At 44.5% G+C, this 18,009-nt stretch overlaps 1 long non-coding RNA gene across 1 annotated transcript; it reads left to right on the plus strand.

The window, feature by feature from the left end:
• The first annotated feature begins 14,580 nt into the window (after positions 1 to 14,580).
• Positions 14,581 to 17,901, plus strand: LOC136392732 (uncharacterized). The gene is made up of 3 exons (XR_010748977.1): positions 14,581 to 14,657; positions 16,227 to 16,392; positions 16,616 to 17,901. It is a non-coding gene; the product is annotated as an uncharacterized lncRNA (long non-coding RNA).
• Positions 17,902 to 18,009: the final 108 nt, after the last annotated feature.

Raw genomic sequence — 18,009 nt, forward strand, 5'->3', positions numbered from 1 at the left:
CTCTGCCAGAGACCCCCAGTCGAGGCACATATGAGAAAGCAATCAATGAAGAAATGAAGTGCCACAACAAAGAACTGATGCTTCTCATCTCTCTCCCTTCCTGCCTGTCTGTCCGTATCTGTCTCTCTCACTAAAAATAAAAAGTTATTTTAATTAAAAAATATTTAAAAAGTCTAACTTATTGATTTTAGAGAGAAGGAGACAGGAGAGTAAGGCAGTGGGGAAGGAGTAGGAAGCATCAGCTCACAGTTGCTTCTCATCTGTTCCTTGACCAGGCCAACCCGGCGTTTTGAACCGGTGACCTCAGTGTTTCAGGTTGACAGGTTATCCACTGTACCACCACAGATCAGGCTGAATAATTCTGATGTTTAAGGTGATAGGGGGGGGGGGGATGATGTCTTTCCTTCAGGAGTTCACAAACTAGTTGGAGAAAGTTGTGTATATAAATAATTAGATAAAACACAAGATTTGTGAAAAGTACCATGAAATTAGAATAAATTTGAAAGAGAAAGTTTTCAGTTCTAGTAATCTGGGAAAGCATTAGGAAGGAGTAGCCAATAAAACAAAATATGTATCTGTTCAAAAAAAAAATGTGTATCTGTCCATAAATGCTCAAGGGTAAGGAACCAGAGAGAAATGGGAGGCTGGTGGTTTGGGACTAGAGGTCAATGTGGAAGTGGATTTTGTCAGGGTATGCTGCCTCCCGTTGTGTCTTCTGGGCCCTTCAAACTCAGTCCAGTCAGTTCCTGCATAACCAACCACTGTGACTTCTGTACTCTGCTGTCCTTTGGGTTGAAACGGGTTTAGTCTCTGGGAAAGGACTGTTGTAGGATATGCCCGAAGAATCAGGGAACGAAGTTAGTGTAAACTCTGTGGTTCCCCAAAGGCAGGAATTTAACAAGCCTGGAGTTTGAGGGTGAAGCTGATGTGAACGGGACAGACGGTGACTCCAGTGCCCCTCAGCTTGACCTCCCTTTTTTCAGAGTTGGTATGGTTTGTTCAAAATCCCGTCTACTGCTTTCACTGAGACTGGCTTTCCACACTCAGAATGGAGTTCTCTTTGTGGTCTGTTAGGCCACAGTGCGGTTTCCCTACGGGATTCCTTTTTGTGGTTGGAGGTCAAACCTCCTTGCCTGCTGTTTCCAGGAATGCATGGTGTGTCTCAGCGTGCTGCAGGGAGGGTTTTATTTTACCTCCCTTGAATGAGATGGCAGTCCTCCAGCAGGCCTGTGTGCATGTATAAATAGAGGGACACATAGCCTACATTTAATATCCAGAACATAAACCAGCCACCGCTGTGTGCTCCACCATCCTGTTTTGATGAAAGGCTGCTGACAGCACCACAGACCGCGCTGTGGGGCCCAGCAAACCACCTAATCCCACTGCTTTATCCCAGGCATAGATGGGGCAGGTTTCACTGCCAGGAACCATTTCTTTCCAGCCACCAGCAGCTCTGAGTTTCATTGGATTTTCCTGCTTCAGCTGCCCATTTTTATAACTCTTGGTTAGACAAGCCAGGGTGAACATGGGAGACTGAAATGTACAGCTAATCCCTGCATTTTTTTTTTTTTTTTTAGGCAGAAGAGTTAGACTCATTTGCCTGTGAATCCCTTTGACTATGGAGCAAATGTCCAAAGGGCCTATTGAGAGTGCAGCATTTCCTTATCCCGTGCCCAGTTTCTACAATGCACCACAGGGGAGTGCCCCTCGCTACTTTATTTAGGATAAAGTGTGAATTCCTGCTGTTCAGATTCTTTACAGTATGGTCCCAAACTACTTTTCCCGTCTTATAATTACCGCCCCCTTACTTTGGCTTCTATTTAAGTAGATTGGTCTACTCTCTGTTTTCCAAGGCCCGTTACACCATTATTGCAGGGGTCTCCTCCCCTAGACTAGTCCCCCTTCTCTCTACCCCACTGAAAGCCTTTCTATACATTAAGGCTGCGTTTAGTTTCAGGGCTTCTATGACTGTTCCCATCCGCTGGTATCCTTCTTTCCATAACTTGTATTGTTTCTACCCTTTATTTAATGACTAATTACATTACTTAAGATAAATTCTTTATTGTTTTACATCCTGATTAGAATGGACAGATTTTAGATTTGTAATTCTGGATCCTAGTCTCCCACAGAATGGAAACCCCATGAGGTCAGGGTTCATGCGTTATCTTCTTTGTAACTCTGATAGTGTTAAGTACCATGTAGTACACACCTTAGGGGAGCCAGAAGGTGCTTACTGATTGAATAAATAATAACCCAGTCTCAATAAAGCAGAGCTTTAGCAGTATCCATTAGTGAATGCTGGGACCTTTTAAGGGCGTTCTCTGGCTAAGCAGTGGAAAATTAGAATATGAGGTAATAATTAAAGTTGTCCTCAGGTCCAGAAGGAGCTGAGAGACTGTTACTCTGGTGAAGATCCCTGGAGCCATCTAAAATGTCAGCTTCACTTGGCTCCCAGGTTGAGTTAGTTCCACAGTTTTAGGCTTCTTGGGATTCTATACTCTGATTCAGAAAACCAGCTTTTCACAATTGTCATTCCTCAATAGCCTTCATATTCACATTCAATAAGTACTTGATGATTTGAATTAAGTAATGAAGAGTCCATCCAACTTTTATTAGTATTGTGGAGAATGTCCGGCATGTTTGTATGTGATGATGTTGATGCTTTTTTTTTTTTGAACAATGCCATCAGAATTCCATAAGTACCTAAAATATTAAATCAACAATTGCAGAACTTTTTCTTTAAACAGTGAATCTAGGGATGGTGGGGTGGGGGTAAACGAGGTCAAGTAAGTGATGGAAGGTAGTTTGACTTTGGGTGGTGGGCACCCAATGCAATATGCAGATCATGTATCATAGTCATGTACACCTGAAACCCATATGATCCTATCAACCAATGTCACCTCATCAATTTAATAAATTAGAAAAATAAGCAGTGATCTGACTCTTGTTAACCTCTAAATAAAGTGAGGACTCAACTATAATACTATTTTAGCACAAAATAAGGAATGTAAAAGTAGAAAAAGACCCTATGATTGTTGCATGTGGCTTATAAAAGGGCTTTGAAGATAATTCTAAAAGAGAACATCCAGGAATGTATTAAGTTATAGAATAATTATTGTAATAATAATAGCTTTTACTTTCTGAGCATTTGTTGTGAGTTATTAATAGCTGATATTCCAAATTATTTTAATCATAAAGTAATCCTGTGATGAGGGATCTTATTAGCAGTGTTTTAGAGATATGGAAACTAAAGGTTAGACTAGTTCATCAGATTTGAAATAAAATTTGTCAGACTGCAAAGTTCCTGAGCAATTATGCTGACCACCTTGAAGGACAAACACCGACTGGGTATGTTCAACTTCTTGTGTGTAAGGCCACTTAGTTCTGGGCATTGCACAGCTCCAGGGAGCAGCACTCGCCCTGCTCATAGCATATCTCGATAGTTTTTATGACAAATTTTTAGCAGACAGCAGTCAAGTATCTGGAGTAAAGGGAGTGGATCCTAATTCACTGTTGTCCAAAGCTTGTTCTCAATGCTCCATGGTCACATGTCAAAGGCAAGGTCCATAAACTGTAGAAATTCAAAATCTTGAGCAGCTTCTAACCCTAGTCAAATAGCTTGGTGTTAGAGCATCGTCCTGATAAGCAAAGGTTGCCAGTTCAATCCCTGGTCAGGGAAAATGCAGAAAAAGATTGATGTTTCTCTGTGTCTGTCTGCTTTCCTCTCTCTCTAACATCAGTAAATAAAATTTTAAAAATCTTTAATATGATAGCTTCTCAATGAGCGATCTTGGAATTGATGAGAGTTCTTATTATTTAGAACCTGAAGTGGTATCTCCCTTGCTTATTGTCATGGTACTGGATTTCTTCTGTCTTTGGAGTGAACTGTATTCTCTCCTAACCTTCTTTGTTACTAATTTAATTTAATAGAAAACAATTTATTGAGAATCTTTTGTCTTTCTTATCTTTGAAAATGCAAAGATAATCCCTTGACAGCAGGAATGAGAATGCAGAATGAAGAGAAGGGGTGACATTGTGGAGGTGGGGATTTGAGGGAGGAGGCAAAAATAAACATGTGAGTTGCTTGCAATTTATAAACTGTAGAGGAAACTGAAATCTGAAGACTATTCATAAGTATATGAATAGAAGTGAAAGGTGGACATAAACAACATCCTTTGGGAACATAGGAGTGAGAAGAGTTTATTCTGTCTGGGAGAGCTGGAGAAGCTTCATGAAGGATGGGACACTGGACCTCACTCTTGAAGGATGCGCAGTCCCCTTAGACACAGAGGAGGAAAAAAATAGCAGCAGTAAAAACATGAGGTGAAAGTAGTCCAATAGCTAAAGAGAAAGTGAGGTGTGTGTACATGTGTTAGGTTAGGGAGCATAGGAAGGATTGTAGCAGGAGACATAAAGAAACCTGAATATCCTCTTGAAGGCTTTAGATCTTACATGGGCAATGGGGAGTCACTGAAGAATTTTGAATACTGAAGGTCTTTTGATTTTCCAGAGATGGCTCCTTTTGTATGTGCCATTATTGGGTAGTGTGGGTTATATCATTCATTCATTCATTCATTTCTTCATTCATTTCAGGAGAGTCATCTCGAGGAGAAGGACCTTATCATGCTTTTAACCCCTTTTGTCCAGGTTTGATGTCCTATTTTTTCATTTCCTTTCTCTTCCCTTTGATACTTTTGGCAAGGGAAGAGTTATACCATTGTTTCTAGCTGTTGACATCTGGGTCAGGTATTTGATTCATATTATCTCATGACTTATTTTCGGTCAGTTAAATGGGTTAGAGAATAAGCTGTTATTACCATTCAAGGGTTGAGAGCTCAAGAGTTTAGGAACAAAAGAGTTGGACCAAGGACCATATAGAAAAAGAGGTGGGACAGGATCAAAGCTCAGGACAGCATACCATGGAGTGAGAGCAGTCTCGAAATAGAAGGTGCTTCTCTTTGGATTTCACACTACAGGCCTTCACCGGCAGCCTACCCTTGTCACCATGAGTTTCAGAGTTTGGAATTGGGCACTGCACCCTGGTATGAAGCTGTTAACCTCCGGCATCAAGGCCACAGCTGCTGCGGAGAATTCCTCTTCCAAGCTGTGGCCTCATCAGAGTTCTTCATCTGGACATGCTGCAAAGGGTACATGTTCCTAAATCCAGTCTCATGATTCTGGGGTTCTATATATACTTAGGCAGCTCCAACCCTTTACTCCAGGACACACACACTGCAGAGCCTTTCTTTAGTGGGTCATGGCACTGTAGAAGCAGTGTGAGCGGGTGTGTGTCTATGTGTGTGTATGTGTGTGTGTGTGTGTGTGTGTAGCTCTCTTAATGCATAGGACTAGAACGCCTTCCAGATATTTTGTCTTCTATTTCCAGAAAGAATAAAACTTGAAAGAATGTGGATACTTTGAGGAAATTAAGGACATTTCTAGAGCATGGATTTTATAGCAAAAGTCTGCTCTAGGTTGAGACAGGTTATAGTTTTCAGATTTGGGATGTCTCGAGACTTCAGCCCGTTTTCCTTGCTGTGTGCTGTGTAGTTACACCTAAGCCATCAGCAGAGGGCTCCCTCCAACCTTAGGAGGCGGTACTGATGCTTGGAAGGCCAGGCGATGTAAAGGAGAGATGAAATGCACTCTGACAGTGAGTTTAAAATCCAGTGCCCCAAAGTACTTTAGTAGAGAAGAAACCCTAACCCACCCTGGAAACAGACCACTTCAGCAAGAAGGTATTTGCTAGCGTTTACGTTAAGTGACACTGTTTAAATTCCTGGATCAAGGTCAGCATAATGTTTATTCTCCGAGTAAGGCATAGCTAAGTTATCCTTCAGAGAACCTAAAAAGCAGAGCAACTCTCTGACCAATGGTTTAATTATTTCTGAACTGGCAGCTCCAAATATTCAGTCATAGCACCATCAATCACCTCCGGTCCCAGTGGCCTTTGCCCAGGTTCATGCCGGCTAAACACAGAGTGCCTGATGGATACAGCACAATGTCAAGGTATCTAAAGGCCATGATCTAATAGGGTGATTGGAGCTGGCCAACCCCTCTCAGTTAAAATTAAGAAGGCTGCATGCAGGCTGGCCTGACTAAGCAGTGGTGCAGTGGATAGAGCGTCTGACTGGGATGCAGAGAACCCAGGTTCAAACCGCTGAGGTCGCCGGCTTGAGCGCGGGCTCATCTGGCTTGAGCATGGGCTCACCAGCTTGAGTGCGGGGTCGCTGGCTTGACCGTAGTGACCCCATGATCGCTGGCTTCAGCAAGGATTCACTTGCTCTGCTGTAGCCCCCCAGTCAAGGTACATAGGAGAAAGCAATCAATGAACAACTAAGGTACCGCAACAAAGACTTGATGGGTCTCATCTTTCTTTCTTCCATCTGTCTGTCCCTCTCTCTGTCGCAAAAAAAGAAGAAAGTTGCAGGCTGAAAATGGGATGGGGGAAGGCAAGTGGGCACTGCCAGGCAACATCTGTCTAAAGTTAGTATCTCTGCTGACTTTCCACTCTGAAGAGGCAGCAGTCTGGGCTCCAATAGCAGGTATTAGTTAGAATCAGGGTGTTCTCTTACTTGGAATTTGCTAGACAACCTCTGTCCAGGTTTTACTATCTAAGTCTTTCTCCTCAGCTCTAGGCAAATAATCACATTCCTTTATTATAACCTCATCTGAGACATGTTACAGCAAATGATGTCATCGCTTGTTTGATATCAGGTATGTTTCTTTGAAGGAAATTACAGGAGAATGCTCCAAATTCCTTGACTATGTTTGAGAGTTGATTTGGTCTTTTATTTGAGGGTAATAAAGACATATTTAGTCATTGGATGAGGTTTTCTGAACTTTTTAAATTCCAGGGAAAAGGAAGCATCATACTGTGAACAAAATCAGCCTCTACCTGTCTCCTACTAAAACATATCCAACAGCCTTGGACGGTTTGCTCAGTAGATAGAGCGTTGTCTTGGTGTGCAAATGTCCCGGGTTCAATCCCTGGTCAAGGCACACAAAAGAAGCAATCATACTTTTCTCTTCCCCTTCCTCTCCCCCTTCTCTCCTCTTCTCCTCCCTCAGCCAGTTGGTCTGAGCTTTGGCTTCAGGTGCTAAAAAAAGCTCGGTTGATTCCAGTGTTGGCCCTGGACAGGGTTGGTAGTGGATCCTGCTCAGGGCACTTGTGGAAGTCTGTTTCTCTGCCTCCTCTCCTTTCATTTAAACAAACAAACAAACAAACAAACAGTATTAAACATGGTGACAGGGCCACCTGGCCAACTACGGCACAAAGTACTAAGTGAACAGGAGGGAAAGTGGGGTCTGCGAGGTCAGTGTTAATCAGCATGATCTGGAGACACTTCCAAGAAGAAGCGTGTGTCCTCCTGTGATAGAAAGGCAAACACATATGAGTAGAAACTTGGGGAAAGCCACTCCAGGCGATAGAGGTGGGAAACTCAACGGTTTCTATTTGTGCTGGCTTCTTTCTCATTCAGATGTTTCTCATCAGTCACATTCAGATCGATTCCACTTGCAAAACTCTGCTGGCAGTCTTGCTTGGTGGATGAGGCTTGGTGGCAAAATCTCTGGCATTTTCTGATCCTGCCCTGGCCCTGTTCTTCTGGTGTAGTTCTCGGTGCTTTGGCTCCCAAAAAGAAATTGACTTAAGCATAGGCTGCTGTTGAATAAAACCAAATGTAAAACAGAATGCTGGAACACTGAACGAAGAGATTTTTCTAAATGTGGGGGGTGGGGACACAGTGGAGGACAGTGGGGGATCAGGAAAGGGAGGGGTTCCTCAGAACCAGACTGAATCATGCTCTGGTGAATGTGTGTCATGGTGTCCTGTTGTCAGCATCCTCGCTAGTTGTGCCAGGGCAAAGGTTACATACCCTTTACTCTTTGATCTCACTAACGGATGCAATACAAAATATTTGAGTCTCCAGGGCCAGTCTCTCATTTTCTGTCCCTCAAAAATGTTTGTGACCCACGACTCCCTGACATCACTGATTTTTCTCATATTTCTTCAACTTAGCCTTGAAGCCTCTTATCAGCTTCCTTCTCGACATTCCCTTCCCCAGCTCCACTGACTCGCATGTGACCCATCTTGTGCGCCTCCCCTTGTTGCTAACTTCTGTACCATTAGGGAGCATGCTCACCATCCCACTCCTTACACTGCCACAGCAAGGGTGGACATCCTGTTGGAGAAACTTCTAATCCCTCTCTTCCCACTGTGGAGGCTGAGAAAAGGGGTGCTGCTGTCCATCGCTCTCGGCTGTTTTGCCCAGGGCCTGACCGCATGTATTCTGCTGCTCTTGTCTTTCATGCTGCTGTCTGGATTTGATTTTCCTACGTGTGGGTCATGGTGTCTGAGCTTAGGGTGGAGATCCAAGTACCAGGAAGCAGAGAGCCCATTGATTTCTGATCCAAGGTGATTATCCAGTCCAAAAAAGATATACACACACATATACAGGCACACACATGCACACAAGGCAGTATCACAGTCACACAGTTCATAATTCAAAGGACTCAATGGGCATATAGTAAAAAGTCTTCCTGCATTTCTGTCTCCCAGCTTCTCAGTCATCTCTGTAGAGGCAATCAGTGTTTACAGTGTCTCACAAATTCTTCTGGATATGTTTTATGGTGAATAAATACCTACATATATGTACATACGTTTTCCCACAATTGGGGCATTCTGTATATTTTGTTCAATATATTGTTGTGTTTTTACCTTTTAAAATGGCTCTGTAGTATTTCTTTTTAAATATACTTCTAATTGAATTTATTGGGATGACACTTGTTAACCAAATCATACAGGTTTCAGGTGCACAATTCTACAACACATCATTTGTACACAGAGTATTTCACTGAATAAATTTCCATGATTTATATAACTAGCCCTATACAAATGGAAATTTTGTAGTTTCCAATCTTTTGCTGTTATGTATATGAAAAATAAAGTTATTTGGTCCTCAGATCTTGTATTTATTTTCCAAAGGCTTAACACTCAGAGGGGAGAATAGTGTGGTCCACCCTCCACATGTTGGTCAAGACTGGCAGTGGACTTGAAGTCCCAGATCAATGATGCAAACACATCCCGGTTTGCTCTTTTGTTCCTGCTAATTATCTCCAACTTTTCACCACGCAGAGAATGTATGCTATGAATTCCGGTGTTCATTAAATTAGGTAATTTTTTTGTTTTTCTTTTTCCCTCTTCATCCAAATTAAGAATTTGGTTGTAACCAAAATATTTTTCGAGCAACTGATGCCCCAATCTCCTCAGAGTTCAGGTATTGAATTCCCTGAAGTTTTGTAGCATGTTATAATTTGCAAAGCACTTACAAATAACATTCTTTCATTTAATCCTTATACAAATTTTTTGAGGTTGGCAAGACATTTTCTAGATGAAGAAAGTGAGGCTCAGAGAGACTATGTGGCTTATTCAAGGTCACCTAATTGATGAATAACGGACAAAATGTGAAGCCAGATCATCTAATACAAGAATTAGATCTGCTGCTTTTCTAATACACATGCTAACTCTTGACCACGTATGTGACATTAAAGTCAGCTTTCAGTTTGGAAGATGGTGGGAGGCTGAAGTTCAACCAATTCTTCATTTCCATTAGCAGATAAATTGAGGTGATTGAGACAAGAGAAACAATGGACCTATTGATCCACACTGATCCCGTGGGATGGCAGATAAGATGACAAGGGCAATGCTGGCTGTCTAGGGAGCAGTAGAAAATATGGCGGGAGAAGTGCTTGAGCGGGAAGCCTTTGATCTTGGAGCACATGGGTAATGTGGAAGTCAGGAGATGGGCTTTCAAGCTGGGGAGCAGGAAGAATAGAAACCCTGGTTTCAGACCTCTAGCCTCCCGAACTGTGAGAAACAAATTTCTGTTGTTTAATCCACCTAGCATGGTACCTTGTAGTGCAGCTGGAATGGATGAGGACCACACACACCACACCACCAGCTCTAGCTTGGCTCCAGCTATCTGGTGGTGAACAAAGTCTCTGTCTTCATGTGCTTACTGTCTATTGGAGAGGAGAGGGAGTCATGAAATGAACAATCCACACCAAATATGTATAGTTACTAATTATAAAAGAGAGTAAGGGGACCTCATTTAGATTGGGTGAGGTGGGGGAGGACTTAACTGAGGACATGACCTTCAACCTGAGACCCCAAGAATGAGTTGAGGGGAGCCAGGCATGAGCAGAAAAGAGTGTCTCCACCTTCAGAAGGGTGTGTGTGAAGCCCTGCAATGAGGAACAGCTTGGTGAGAAACTGACAAGATACCAATGTCACCAGAGGGGGAGAGTGAGGTAAGATAAGACTGGGAGCTGTTAGGGGCGGTTCACTCAGGGACTTGTAATTCTTGCTAAGAGGTTTACGTTTATATTCCTAGTGCATTAGGGAGCTATTAAAGGGTTTAAGTGGAGAAATAAAACGATCCAATTTTCATGTTTAAAAGATAACTCAGAATAACGTGAGAATCAGATTGGACAGATGTCAAATGGAATGGGAGAGGCTTGTTGTGAGGGTTGACGTAGCCCTGCTGGTATGAGGTTATCCTGAACAGCAGTAGGAATAGAGAGAAGTGGGTGCATTTGAAGACCAGTGAATGGGATGGGTGGGGAAGAAAGGGGAACAGAAGGTAGGTCATAAGTACAACAGCTGGGAGGGAGAGGGTAAGTTTGAGGACAGTGAGTCTGGTGGGATCTTGGAAATATCTGAGCCTGTGTTTCAGGAGACGGATCCAGCCTGTGCAGAAAGGAGTAAACACAGCAGGCCTGCCACTGCTGTCCTTAGAAAGTCCTGACTGCACTTGGCCTTTGGCTGGTGTATGGGAACTTGGCTCTCAGAGTGTCCTCATTCAACAGTCAACTGATAAGGCTGGTTCTCTGTGGCTAGACTGTTTGTGCAGACAATATGATTTATGCTGGACACCTGCTTTTCTTCTGGGAGTCTGGAACTTTGGTACATGCTAGGGAGAGGGTGCCTGCATGACTAGCCTCCGCTTAAAACCATGGGCACTGAGCCTTTCATGGCTTCTCTGGAAAGAAACATTACACACATGTGTGTTTCTTGGGGGGGGGGGTGAGCTCTGTTTGCCCCTTTGTGTGAGGAAGAGAGCACACAGAATCCTCCACAGATTTCTGCAGACTCCACCTGTGTCTTGGTCCCTTACAATTCAGCTGCATGTCCTTACTACATCTCCATAATAGTGTCAGCCATAAGAAAACTACATGTTGAGTCCTGTGAGTTCTAGCGAATCTCTGAATGATGGGTTAATCTTGGGGACCCCTAACAAAGCCTCACGTGTTAAATTTGGGAGCAATCAGCATGTAGAAAAAACTGAAACATGGGAGCATCAAAGACCACCCAGGAAGGTTGAGTAAAACCCTGAGGATCTCTGCAACTTAGGAATGGAGGGTCAGGGGGACAGAAACTACAAAGGAGGCCAGAACACAGGCAGTAGTAGACAGGACTGTCTGCTGGATTTGCACAAGGTCATTGATGACTTGGGCAAGAGAGTTTCCATGGCCAATTGGTGGAGCAGCTTATTAGGAGGTGAGGAGGGGAGAGATCTTTCAAGTGTGATGGTGAAAGAAGCAGAGAGGAATATAAGTAATATGAACATTGTTTTTAAGGTGGAAAATACCTTTTATTTTTTATTTTTGGTGACAGAGACAGAGTGAGGAACCGGTAGGGACAGACAGACGGGAAGGGAGAGAGATGAGAAGCATCAATTCTTTGTTGTGGCTCCTTAGTTGTTCATTGATTGCTTTCTCATATGTACCTCGACCAGTGGCCTACAGCAGAATGAGTGATCCTTTGCTCAAACCAGTGACCTTGGGCTCAAGCTAATGACCTTGAGCTTCAAGCCAGTGAGTGACCTTTGGGCTCAAGCCACTGACTTCTAGGTTTTGAACCTGGTTCCTCTGCATTCCAGTCCGACGTGCTATCCACTGTGCGACCGCCTGGTCAGGCAAAGGTGGAAAAAAGGTGATCATTCTTCTCATGATTTAAGTGTTTGCTGTATGACAAGCTCTAGGCTAGGTGAGAGTGACAAGTTGTGGTTCAGCCTCATGGAGTGAGTGATCCAATAATGGAGACAGGAAAAATCGCCCATGTGTTGCGTATTTAAAATGTGAAATGCACAGTGCCAGAAGGGACTTACCCTAACTCCAGAATTCCTTTGTGGAAGTGACCTTGAATTTGGGACTTGGAGTTTGTTAAAGTGGGGAGAGGAGAAAAAGGAAAAAGGCAATACCAGGAAGAGGGAAGACTGTGTATGAATGTCTGGAGGGAGAAAAGAGCGCATACTTTGGAGGAGCTGCGGGGGTTTCATGAGCAAGGAAGAGAATGAAGAGACATGATGGTGAAGCTGCACAGCGAGGTGGTGCAGCACCTCCAAATGCTGGTGGGGGGTGCCAGCCGAGAGAGAAGCCCAATCCGCAGGAGAGAAAGTATCGTCGATGGTTTGAGCACCTTGAGAATGTGGAGGGCTGTGGTATCTAGAAGGGACTGATTCCACTGTTAGGAAAACACCTCACCATGTAACAGAAAAAGGAAAAGAAGATAGATTTTTAAAAGGATAGATATAGCTACAGGTGAGACCTAAGGATTGGTGGCAAGAAGTATTCTTGTGTGATGATGTTTATTTTCTTGTGGGCAGGTTTATTTTCTTTCACTGCATCCCCCTTCCTGAGGTGGAGCACATTGGAAGGCTTGGAAAAGAGGAGTCTTAGATAAAGTAAATGAAGATGGAGAAGAGACGTTCTTTCAGCACTGAAACACAGAGGAGAAAGGCTCACAGGAGGCCAACGTTAGCACAGTGCATAGTCTATTACAGGGGTCGGGAAACTTTTTGGCTGAGAGAGCCATGAACGGCACATATTTTAAAATGTAATTCTGTGAGAGCCATACAACACCTCGTGTACGTTACGCATTATCCAATAAAAATTTGGTGTTGTCCCGGAGGACAGCTGTGATTGGCTCCAGCCACCTGCAACCATGAACATGAGCAGTAGGAAATGAATGATTGTAATACATGAGAATGTTTTATATTTTTAACGTTATTATTATTTTTATTAAAGATTTGTCTGCGAGCCAGATGCAGCCATCAAAATAGCCACAACTGGCTCGTGAGCCGTAGGTTACCAACCCCTGGTCTATTATCTTTAAGACATGCTATTCTTGATCCTGTCCCTGTGTCCTTGATCCTTTCCTTGTCTTCCCTAACCTCACCCTTGAAATCTGAAGTCCCAGCTTTATGTAGTAGTGACGCTAGACAGAACCAAGGGGCTGTAAATCATGCTAGGTGCCAAGGCCAAAAAATGCATTATTCTGGGGAGGAGGGGTAGAACAGAGGGGTTGACAAGGATGATGGGGGTGGGGAAACTGAGTCACATGAGATCCTGGATGTCTAGACCTGATGCGCTGTGCCCTTTAGAGGGGCTGGGAGATTAATTTAATAAGGTTGAGAAATTATCTTCTGAATCTTCACCCTCCTCTGGACACCATAGCAATTGGAATATGCCTCTTGAATACAAAATACGGTAGAATGATAATGTTCCTCTAAATTTGTGCCTGTAACTTGATCTGTTGACAGCGAGGTTGTGTCTCCTCTCTCTCTTTTCTCATGGGAGATGCAGTGTTGGTTTCTATTTATTAGAAGGAGGTGAGGTCATCGACTCACAATAAAGGGGAAACGTGGCAGAATCATGGACTTGAGGAGAGTGGAGAAAATTCAAAATAATTTGGTAGAGAAGTAGCAATAGAGCTGGCTAAGGAAGCCTGCTTGGGTGGGTTGGTCAGAGTTTCCATTGGCAACTGTAAGTTTTATAGAGTCACTTATGTGCTCAGTGGTGTGATGTCCCTCAGTGGTGTGGAGCCTGGTTGTTAGCATAGTGATACTGAGGCAGAGTTGACTGGTCCATCCCCGGTGGAGCACCCCAAAAAGTCAACGGGACAAGCAAGTTGGGAATGTTGGCAAGACTGATGTTGAGGTGCTAGAACGTGGACTCTAAGCAGCACAGGGAAATATGTAGAGGCAGAGGAGAAATAAAGACAGGGGAACGTGTGCATATGGGGTGACCCAAGATCTGGGGATCTCTACTGCTCACAAAAATTAGGGGATATTTTATAGCTTTATATTAATTTTGAAATATCTCCTAATTTTTGTGAGCAATATATATGAGTAGTGGGAGCTAGGGAGGGGTCTGGAAGGACAGGAAGTTGTGGTTGAGGAGCAGGCTATTTGAATTTATGACTTCAGAGGTGAAGAAGTTCTGAGTAATCAGCAAGTTCAGGATGTGGCCTTGGGAGGGCCCACATTGACCCTTGTCATCATTGGGACCCTCTCTTTGATCCAACATTCACAGGGCTTCTCCTCCTTTCGGTGTCTGGTACACATCCCATCTCAGCTGCCCTTTCCCACTTTTTGGTCCGGCCAGAGGAACCCACAGCATCTTTTCTACTTCCGGAGAAATTTATTCCACATGTGTCTGATTCATTTGCGTTTATAAAAACTTGAAATCTCCAGTGTCCAAAAACCCTTTCAACTACTTTTTTCTTCCCTTTCTTCGAAACAGGAAGTTGTGTTTGGCTGAGGACAAATTCTCCAGTGAGCCTGGGACTTACACGATATTTGGAATGAGGAATGGTGAGATCTGAGAAAGGTTTCTTTACTCTTTCCCCTCCTGGGGCAACTGCGTATCTTCCAAGGGTCGGCTGGGCAGCTCACAGGGATGGAAGATGAGCCAGAACTTTCTTGTCTCTTATCACTGAGCCCAACCCAGGGCCTCAGGGAAAGTATGTTCTCAAAGAGACAGGTGTCTTAGAAACCTCCTGTATTTCTTTCTCCATGCACTAGCATTATTGTGCAGAATGTCTCCTCTTTCTTGTCCCAATACTTGAGCTGCATCTGTGAGAAGCCCTTTGACCTAGTTTCTTTTGGGGGGTGTGGGTTGGCTGCCACTCAATTTAAAGAAGGAAGGCCAACTAGCTACGTCCCAAATGGAATATCAAAAAAGCTCCATATCTGGAGAAGAATGAACCGAATTGTGAAAGGGCACACCTGTTTGATGAGTCTGGCCAGGTTGTTGGGAACTTTTAGCCAAGAAAGCAGACAGGTACTTGGGGAAGGTTGACAAGGTCCAGTGAGTCAGAGGAAACATGGGGGTCATAGCCCAAACACTCTGCCCACTCAGTGTTCCAATGCTTAGCTTCCCTCGGTGTGGTATTTTGTTCTGTTTAGAATTTTTTCAGATGTAAGGTCAATGTGACCACACTATGTCCCTTTAGTGATTACACAGATTGGGCTTTAAAAAATGTCAGCTTAGGGTGGCGACACCTTCCTCTTTTGCATTCCACATGCCAGCTCAATCAAGGGGCCATGGGAAAATGTGCCATTCTAGAAGTTTGCTTTCTCATAAAGACATGCTATCTTTCAGCCAAGGGCCACCAAAGGCAAGCAAGTCCCTGTTTATATTTCTCAAGGGCAGGGGTGCTCCCTTATCCTACCTTCCATCCTAGCACCCATGGGCAGAGACCCTTTGAGTCCTGAGGTGACTTACTGTCTAACTGGTAGTGGAACTGGGGGTGGGGAATACTGGTGGGAATATACTTCTCTTCACTTAGGGGATGACTTCCACTTTACATGGAGGAGGACAGGTGTCAGGGACAGTCATCTAACCTTACCTAAAATGTCACCTTCACAGTCTTCACCACGTTAATGCTCTCTTGTGTTTTATTTTGGCCATGTGTTCAGTAATTTAGCTTCAACTCACCAATAGAGGCGAAAGGAAGTAATAAAGCTGTGGCAGCAGAAATCTGGAAACTCAGGGATAATACTACATCTGATTCTCTTTAGTCAATTCCAGATTTCCGGTCACTCTTATAGATAAACCATTCCTAACTTCCAAAGAGCAAAGGGGACACTGCTGCTTCCTGAGTGGACTGGTGATGGGAAGCCAAACATGAGGAAGAGAGATGGCTGTGGGGTCTGAGCCTCTCTTCCTACAACTGGGAAGACTCAGACACGCAGTCTGGGCTGAGTGAAACCCTGGCACCTATCAGCGACAGTGCCGTGTTACCACTGTACAGACCCAAGAATTCAGTGGTGACAATGCCTCTCTATTTTTCTTGGACCACACATTTAAAATATCAAGACAAAGCAAAAGCCAACATATTCTTAAAAACTTTCCTATTGTTCTTGTCTCCTTTTTTGCAGGAGAGGAGAGGCTTGGAAAAAAGGGAAGACTAGTCCAGAAGAAAGAAGAAGCACTATGTATTTGGATGCTAGGAAGGAGGACAGTCTGCAGTAAAAGACCTGCTTGGTTCAAAAGCCCAAACACTAGAATCTAGTGGACATCACCAGAGAGAAAGATGTAGAGCTGGTAAGACAATGGTCCCACCACCCCTGGAAAATGTTCCTGGGAGAGAGGGAGGTTTGCTGAAATGGGTTAGGGAACAGCCATGTTGTATACTTCTGTAAATTCACAAACCCTCTGGTCAGCTACAGGGGAATAATGGCAGAAAATAAACCCTACTTATCCTAAGGATAAAAGCTTGGAAGTGAACTTTGATGCTAATGTACCACCTTTAAAATATTTCTGGCAGGTACTCGGAGGACACAGATGAATGACCAAGTTACCTGCCGAGTCAGGGCCACGGGGACTTCCATTAGGAGGCAGCAGCACCAGTTTCCATTAGGAGCACTAACTGGAAAATGCAAATTCTCGGCAGAAGAAATGCTGTTGTTTCTTCGCTGGGAAAGAAGGGTGGTCGAGCTTGGCTGTGGGAAATGATGATGTGGTCTCTCTCTGCAGATCTGTTTTCTGAGTCCCTGAGCTGCAGCTGTTGAGTTTCCAGACACAAACAAGCGTGTATTCTGTGAGCCCAGCGAGCCCACACAGCGAGGGGGAGCCAAGCGGGATTCCATTCCGCTTTGCACATCAGCGCGCCGCTGCCAGCTGAGGGCCAGGGCGAGAGCTGCGCCTGGTGACGGTGCGGGCGGGAGGGATGGCACAGCTGGATGGGCGGGGGCAGCTCATGGGGGACACACTTGGCCTCGATTGTTTTGGGGAGAATGAAAAATGAAAGGAGATGAAGAACTGCAGAAACAGATACCAGCCTCAACAAAACCGGTGTGCAGCAGGGGAAAATCTGGTTTCCCTCGTCGTCATCCACATGCTTGCGTGCGCGCCTGTTTATATTTAGGTGAGCTGGCCGCCCACTCACTGAAGAGTCGGCACACAGGAAAGGCGGACGGGAAACGCGGTCCACTCGCGGTCAACAGCCACCGTGTGCCACACAGATGTGACCAGTTAAGGGCACTATAGGGGTTGAAATCCCATTAGCTTTCCTTTGTACCCAAGGGCCGGAGTCCCCGCTGTTCCCCTTTCACACAGGGTTCCATAAAGCATCCTCTCTGCCCATGTCACCATGTATTTGAAGGGGCTTTAAGAGAAAGCGAAAGGGAAGGACAAACCGGTAAAAGGTGAGGGAGGAAAAAATTTTAGATATTTTCTTGCTTTTCGCTGGAATATAATTTCTTGATGTTGTCTGTCTGTTTCTCCTCACAGGTTTGTGACCATGTAAGACTGATCCAGAGACCCCCTCTAAGCCGGCAAGTGATGAGGAGCAGGTAGGGAAGGTGGGACTTGGGAGGCTCTCTGGTAGGTTTCCCGTGGCTGGGGAGGAATGCCACTGTGTGTAAAAGGGCTGATTGGGCCCAAGGGGTTGTGAGATGGGGATGGGTCCTGGTGTGGAGAGAGAGCCGAGGGCTCAGAATTCCTCAGATCCTGAGAGAATCTTGTCTCTGCAGGTGGTCAGGAGCTAAGAGTGAGGATGGGGGCATATGCAGAGCAGAACGGGATGGTCTTTCTCAAGAAAAACAAGCCCAGAGGCATGGCATAACAGCCATTCCTCCGAGCTGGAAGTTTCCACTGGAAAAGTGAGTCTCAAAGTGCAGCCTCCAAACCAGCAGCCTCCCCGCCACCTGGGAACTTGTT

The sequence above is a fragment of the Saccopteryx leptura genome, chromosome 2, assembly GCF_036850995.1.
Source record: "Saccopteryx leptura isolate mSacLep1 chromosome 2, mSacLep1_pri_phased_curated, whole genome shotgun sequence".
Taxonomy (NCBI): Eukaryota; Metazoa; Chordata; class Mammalia; order Chiroptera; family Emballonuridae; genus Saccopteryx; species Saccopteryx leptura.